The sequence below is a fragment of the Cynara cardunculus genome (assembly GCF_001531365.2).
Source record: "Cynara cardunculus var. scolymus isolate 2C chromosome LG 5, CcrdV1, whole genome shotgun sequence".
NCBI classification, from domain to species: domain Eukaryota; kingdom Viridiplantae; phylum Streptophyta; class Magnoliopsida; order Asterales; family Asteraceae; genus Cynara; species Cynara cardunculus.
In genome coordinates this window covers 12,327,270-12,335,334 of record NC_037532.1, presented here as the reverse complement: position 1 = coordinate 12,335,334, position 8,065 = coordinate 12,327,270, and the positions used below count along the sequence as shown (strand labels likewise).

Here is an 8,065-nt window from a genome sequence, read left to right as displayed (position 1 = left end):
ATTGTGTATTGTGCTAACAGGACCCAAGGGAAGTTGTATCTCCCTGGGGTCATTGACAGGTTGTTGAAGAGTGAAGGAGTGCTAGTTTTCAAGGAAGATGTCATCATCAAGGAAGGAGCAGAGAGGTCTATCATAGACCTAAAAGCTATGTCAAGGCTGAAGGAGAGGACAAGCAGGAGTATGGGAGCAGTAGACTTGATGGGAATGATTCAAGATTTGCTGTCTCAAAACAGCAGCCTGCTGGACAACATCTTGATGCAAAGATCTGAATTCATGGACAAGATGGAGAAGCTAAAAACAGAAGTAAAGAAGCAGATTAAAAAAGGGGCAGGGGAAGGGGAAAAGAGATTTGAGAGAATTAAAGGTGCATATGAAGGAGATGATGAGCAAGAAGTTGAAAAAGATGGGGAAGAGGCTGAAGAGCCTCAAAGAGGAAAACAAGAGGTTAAAGGAAGAGAATGAACAGCTTAGAGAAGCAGCTTTGGATGCAGCCATGGAGCCTCATGCCACACAGCCTACTCCCTTGGAGTAGGACAGGTTCATTCACTCATCTTTAGTCTCCAACTTTTAATTTTTTTAGTCCTGGGATAGTTTTCTTGTTTTTTAGCTTTATTTTCATACTTGATTACATGATCATTGCTTATAGTTCTTGATATCATAGCCTAAATAAATTTGAGGGTAAATAGCCATTCACCTACTAAATAGTGTTCTTGCTAGAACTAGCATATGTCTTTTCTTGAGCCAAATTTAACTCACACACCAATACACATTTGGGTATGATTTAGGCCATTCTTCATTTAAACTCTCAMACAAGCCACTTGTTGCCTTATACACTTTCCACCAACATAGCCAATGAGGGCATTGTCACAAGTTCAAGTTTGGGGGAGGGTATACCACATAGGCCACTGCTTCAAATACAAAAGAGCAAAGTTCTAAAGCCTTTGTGGGATATATTTTAATAGCACAAAAGTGTCCCATAGGTGCAATGTGCATGCTTTCATCATAAAGAGCACATAGTGCCAAAATTTTAAAAAAAATTAATGATGAAGCATAAAAGGAAAAGGCAAAGTGAGAAAAGAAAATAGCCAAAGAGAGGAAAACCTTATGCAAGTCCTTTTGACCCTATCAAAGAGAGGTGTGTTGAGTTCATTAAAGAAAAGACTAGTGCTAGCATATGGTTCATACATGAAAATTAGGCTTTGAATGGTTTGCTAAAAATTTATGAAGGGCTATGATGTTCATAAATGATATGCTTTGCTTTGTGTGTGCACTTACTGCCTTGATCTTGTATACCTTACTATATTGAGTCATTTTTAGTTGTCATTTGGTTGCTTGGGGACAAGCAACACTTTTAGTTTGGGGGTGTGATAAGCATGGTTTATTACATGCTTAAAGTACCCATTTATTATGTTTAATAGATAGATTTTCCTAGTTTATCCCAACCTTGAGTCATTTTTACTTTCTTATTTTCCATTTGTTATGTTTGGAGCTAAATGTGATGATGAATTTGTTTTTACAACAATTTAGAGTAGATGACATCTTTTAACTTATAACACTACACTATAATGCTGCAGCATTCTAAAAGCATTGACCGGCTGCATTTTGGCTTTTTGGAGAAGTGCTTATTGGTTAAGCCATTGTCAAGGATGGAGGTCTGAGCTGAAGAAGCCCTCATTTTGGCTCTCAAACAGCTGGTGAAATGAATTGGAGAAGACCTTTTTGTTGACATGTTATGATGGAGATGATACCTCCTTTTTCTAGTCCACTCATATGTACCTTTTACCTTCTTTTTATGTTTTTGTCTCTAGTTAGCTTTTGGGTCTAAAAGAAAGCCTTAGGCTTCTCTTTGGGAATCAACTCCTGGACGATTTTGGTTTCAACTTGTACTCCCAAAAACTCTCTCAAGTTATTAGTAGTATTTACAAGTTTTTAAGTTTTAATTATTGTCTTTTATTTATTTATTTATTGTCATTTATTTTCCGTCATTTACTTTCAGTTATTTACATTCATGTCTTTACTTTATGTCATTTACTTTCCGTAATGAGTAGCTAATTCCATTAGCTCGGGTGTAGRGTAAAGGGTGAAATGTTAAACCGAATGAAATTGGACGTTGTTTCGCAATAACAATGTTCCACTATTTCATTCAAGTTTTATAAAACCAAGCACACTTCTTGACGNATATTGATAGAGAAGATCAATACAGATTTTACAAGACTGTTTGCGGAAAGATAAGGTAAAGAAAACCTATCTAAACAATCTTTGGTTACACACAAATCTTTAGCAATTACAAGAAAAGAGATTGCTAAAAAGAAGATCTTTTACTTAAGCTAGAAGATGCTTGAAGTAAGAAGAGGATTGCAGAGAGATGCGCGCACTCTACAGAGAGAATAAACACTTCTATTTATACCCATTGCATTAAATGAACATTTAATGCAATATGGTAGGTTTAGAGTGCTTGCCAAGCCTTAAGAGGAAGACTTGTCATTTGCTACAGTGAATAGTACAAAAGCACTATTCTTGAGCAGGTATCCTTGTCTAAAGTTGGTGGACAAAGAGTCGACTAATCGGCTTCGTACCGTACTAACTTTTGCAAGGGTATAGGTTTGTCCTTTGTGTGCAAAAGGACAAGACAACAACAATCGTGCTAAACAAGCTTCTTTTGATCGCTGAATGCTGGGATGACTTGGAGGTCTCATCATCATTCGCTAAAGCTAGAGCAGTCTTCACACATATGTAGACAAGTTTGTAATCACTGAATACCGCTTCAAATCACGTACTCGCCAGTCTCTAATCTTCATTTTCAATCTTCGACGTTCGCTGAAGGATCTTTGGTGTGAGTGTTGTCTTCTTGAAGTATTGTTTGTCTCTGATGAATTTACAATGCAAGTTCTTCAGCGATCACTGAACATACTCAGTGATGATCGCTGGAACTGAAAATACAGAGACACAAATACAACGTGAAAGGAAAAAAAGGATTATCATCAAATCACTGAGAGAGAGGATCAACAACTTCCAATCATATCCTTATCTTGCACAACCAAACCGCTAGATTTTGATCAAAAGAACTTCATAAGCAAACACAACCTAATTAATCTCAACGATCACCTTGAAAGGCACCATAACCAAATCGTGGATCAAAATGCCTATTGAAAGCAATCCTACAAACAGTCGGGGCATAACAATTCTTTTCAAATACTATAAGGCACTAGCCTTGCTACTCATAGGTGTTTGGGTAACTTCTTCTATACCAGAGGTTTGTGGGTAACATTTTGACCCATTTTACCACCAAAAGAAACTGTTTGATCTCACAACAAAGCTCGAGATGGGGTGACTCTACTTTAGACTTCAAACAAAGACAAGTCTCCCTATCTATTTGGCAAAACCAAGTTATAAGTCGGATTGAGAACAACTTACTTCAGTTACTCAACACACTTTTGAGCTACAAGGTAGGAAGGACACTTCACACATATCCTCTCATTTCTTAATGATTGAAAGGTGTAACACCTTCTTAAAATTAAACTTATAATCTGATAAGCATGGTTTATTACATGCTTAAAGTACCTATTTCTTATGTTTATTAGGTAGATTTTCATAGTTTATCCCAACCTTGAGTCATTTTTACTTCTTTATTTTTCATTTATTATGTTTGGAGCTAATTATGATGATGAATCTGTTTTTACAACAAGTTGGAGTAGATAACATTTCTTTGACTTATTGCACTGCACTGTGATGCTGCAGCATTCCAACAGCATCGCCCGGCTGCACTATGGCTTTTTGGAAAAGTGCTTATTGATTAAGCCGTGTCTTKGATAGAGGTCTGAGCTGAAGAGGCTCTCGTTTTGGACTATTAACAGCTGGTGAAATGATGTGGAGAAGAMTTTTTGATGACCTTTTGTGATGGAGATGAAATCTCCTTTTTGTTGTTTTCTCAATTTGTACCTTGTACTTTGTACCTCATTTTTGTATTTTGTATTTTGTCTTTTCCTATTGTGTTGGGTATAAAAGAAGGCCTTTGGCCTCTCTTTTCCACACACCTCCTGGACATTTGATCCTTCATCATTTGTTTCAAAACTCTCCCAAAACTCTTCCATCTTATTAGTATTATTTACAAGCTTTTAATTATTGTTATTTACATTTCGTCTTTTATTTATTTCTTTATTGTCATTTATTTTACGTCTTTACTTTCCGTCATTTACTTTCAATTATTTACATTCACGTCTTTACTTTCCGTCATTTACTTTCAGTTATTTACATTCACGTCTTTACTTTCAGTTATTTACTTTCCGTTATTTACTTTAATGTATTTACTTTACGTCATTTATTTACGTCATTTACTTTCTGTGATGAGTAGCTAATTTCATTAGTTCGGGTGTAGGGTAAAGGGTGAAATGTTAAACCGAATGAAAGTGGACATTGTTTCGYAATAACAATGTTCCACTATTTCATTCAAGTTTTATAAAACCAAGCACACTTCTTGACGGGTTGATCACTTTGAAAGTGTTAAAGTGCGATGGACTTAGAGATAAACCATCAATAAGCACGTCAACTTGGATGACATAANTAGCCATATATCTTGAAGACACCATTTTGTCACTATCCCTGGTCCGAACACCACATAGAGATATGGGTGCAAATCTATAATATAGTGCAAAGGTGAAGTCCGAGAGGAATACCTTCAAGATARATGGTGGGACMGGTYYTTCCACAGCTTTGTCTGCTGGATTTCGTGTTTACGTTTCACCCCAAATCTTACACCCGTGTTACCTTTATTATTCTGCTTTATTATTCTGTTATATTACCTGTGTTAACTTGGAATCAAACTAAAGTCTTCGTTTTCGTCATCTGAAATCTTTTCTTTTATTGGACTCTTATTTAACTTTTGCTCCAATCCCTGTGGACAATATTCTGGTACTTGTACCTCTTTATTACTTTGAAAGACGACGTTGGGCCGTATTGTATATTTGCTTTGTGGCCCAATTTCATTAAGTCTAAAGGTAAAGGATTTGACCGACCAAGTTTTTGGCGTCGTTGCCGGGGATAGGCAAGCTTAAAGTTTTCTTTTGAGTAAAGTAAAAGATTTGATTTTTCTAGTACCTATTTTTGAAAAGTGGTGTATGCCAAGAACGCATCGTGGGGATTTTTTCGAATTTGATCCAGACATTGAGAGAACGTTTCACCATAGAAGGAGGGCTTAGAGAGCATTTCAAGCTCTACTCCCTCCCAACATGGAGTTACCTACTCCCAACATTCCGGAAGTACCACATTTGGAAAACCAACCACCAATTTTTGGGCAAATACCATCGTTCCCAATTTTTCACCAAGGAAACCCACATCATGAAAATGATAATAATTTGGACACAGAATCGGACCCTAATGAGCAATAAAGGGCACAAACTCCGAACATCATTAATCTGGCAAATTCCAAAAATGGACGGATCATGGATTATGCTATCCCGGATTTTGAGCAATTAAATTCTGGGATAGTTAGACCACATATGACCGCTCTCCATTTCGAGCTAAAACTGATAATGTTTCATATGTTACAGACTAATGGCCAATTTGCTGGACTGCCCTCAGAAGACCCACATTCTCATTTAAAGTCTTTTATGAAAATCACAGATGCCTTCCTGATCCCGGGAGTGTCAAATGACGCTCTCAGACTTACTTTATTTCCATTTTCATTACGGGATCGRGCAAAAGCATGGTTTAACTCTTTAACACCAGGATCTGTGCCGTCATGGGGTAACATGGAGGAAAAAAAATTGCGAAAATATTTCCCACCAACAAGGAACGCTAAGTCCAGAAACGAAATCTGTCTTTTTAAACAACTGGATGATGAAGCTGTTCCTGATGCGTGGGAAAGGTTTAAAGAGCTGTTAAGGAAATGCCCACACCATGGCATTCCGTACTGTATTCAACTTGAGACGTTTTACAATGGGTTAAGTCCCATGGCAAAACAAATGCTCGACGCAACTGCAGGCGGAGCCTTTACAGCTAGTACCTATAATGAGGGATATGAGATCCTAGAAAAAATATCAGCAAACAATGGGCATTGGGCTGACCCACGTGCCCAGCCATAGAAAAAGACTGCTGAAATACATGAGGTGGATGCATATATTGCATTAACAACTCAGCTTACCTCCATGACCAATTTATTGAAAATTTTAACTTCTGGTCAGGGAGTACAACAAGCTGCTAACACATCTGTTCCAACAGTCATATCTGTGCAGTGTGTGTGATGTGGTGGCGATCATTCATATGAACATTGTTCTCATAATTCTGAATCAGTAAATTATGTTCAAAACAGATCAAATCCCTACTCTAACTCATATAATGCCAGTTGGAGACAGCACCTGAACTTTTTTTGGACTAGTCCCAGCCTTAATCCACCAGTCCATAAGCAACCAGGAGCTTCTAATTTCTAACCACAACATCATGCAAACAGTTCTAACTCTTAGAACCACCAACAAAGTTTTCAAAATTCTCAGCTACATTTTCGGAACAAACCTCCTCCACAGGCAGAATCATCATCTTCTTTGGAAACAATGATTAAAGGGCTTTTAGCATAGGCTCAAGCCCAAAATCAAGCTTTGATTAATCAACAAAGTGCTGCCATCAGGAATTTAGAGACTCAAGTCAGTCAACTTGCACTTAACCAGAATAGTCGAGCCCATGGAACCTTGCCCAGTAATACAGAAGTCCCTAGAGACCTAGGAAATGAGCATGTGAAAGTAGTAACTCTTAGGAGTGGAAAGGAGTTGACAGAAAAAGTGCAGAAAGATAATACACCAAGACTGTCGGAACCTAGTGATTTAGTGTCGGTCCCTCTCAAGGAAGGACCGGTCTCACTTTTGGAAAAGCAAACATCTGAGACCACTACTCTTGTTCCCCCTAGATCAGACTTCCCTTTACTTTTTCCAGAGGAGACTCAGAAGAAGTCAGAAGGGACTGAGGTTGTAGAGAACCCTAAGCTTGATTATAAGATTCCACCAGAACCACTAAAGAGCACCATAAAGACTAAGGGCATTAAAGACCCATCTTGCTCAACACCTCCAAGAAAAAATGTGATAAAACCAATCCCTCCTTATGTTCCTTACCCCCAAAGGTTGAGGAATCAGAAAGAGGAACTGCATTTTAAAAAATTCTTGGATGTGTTTAAAGAATTGCACATCAACATACCTCTTGTTGAAGTAATTGAGCAAATGCCTAGTTATGCTAAGTTGTTGAAGGACATCCTAAGCAAGTAGAAGAAGTTGACTGAGTATGAGACAGTAGCCCTAACCGAAGGATGTAGTGCACTTTTGACCAATAGCATACCCCCTAAGCTAAAAGATCCAGGGAGTTTTACCATTCCTTGTTCAATAGTAGGGAATGAGATAGGGAAAGCCCTATGTGACTTAGGAACTAGTATTAACCTTATGCCTTTGTCTGTCTTTAACACCTTAGGCATAGGAGAGGCTAGAACCACCACCGTCACACTCCAATTGGCCAATAAGTCCATAGCATATCCTAAGGGGAAAATTGAAGATGTTTTGGTGCATGTTGACAAGTTCATATTTCCGACAGACTTTATCATACTAGATTTTGAGGCCGATAAGGACATTCCGATTATTTTAGAAAGACCTTTCTTAGCCACCGGATGAACCCTGATTGATGTCCAGAAAGGAGAGTTAACCATGAGACTCCAGGACCAAAAAGTCACCTTTAATGTCTTCAACTCTCTAAAGTACCCTGATTACTTAGAAGAGTGTTCAAGAATAACAGAGATAGAGAAGATGTGTTTGGAAGAAGGAATTCAGAGAAACCTTAAGTTGGAAGGAGAGTATGATGAGGAAATAGAAGAGGAAAGTATTGAGGAGATAGAGGAGATAGGAATTGATGTTGTTCTAGTAGATGATGCAGCATTTGAGCTGCTTAAAAATAATGAGCAAAAAGACTTCACCCCGTCCATAGAATCACCACCTGAGTTGGAGTTAAAGCAACTCCCATCCCACTTGAAATATGTTTTTTCTAGTAGAAGAAGGCAAATTACCTATCATTATCTCATCTACCCTAGAATTGCATC

General features: G+C 37.9%; 1 non-coding gene across 1 annotated transcript; it reads right to left on the bottom strand.

The window, feature by feature from the left end:
• Positions 1-5,795: 5,795 nt before the first annotated feature.
• On the bottom strand, positions 5,796-5,902 carry LOC112513893. Its single transcript, XR_003069353.1, has one exon. It is a non-coding gene; the product is annotated as a small nucleolar RNA R71 (small nucleolar RNA).
• Between the last annotated feature and the right edge of the window lie 2,163 nt (positions 5,903-8,065).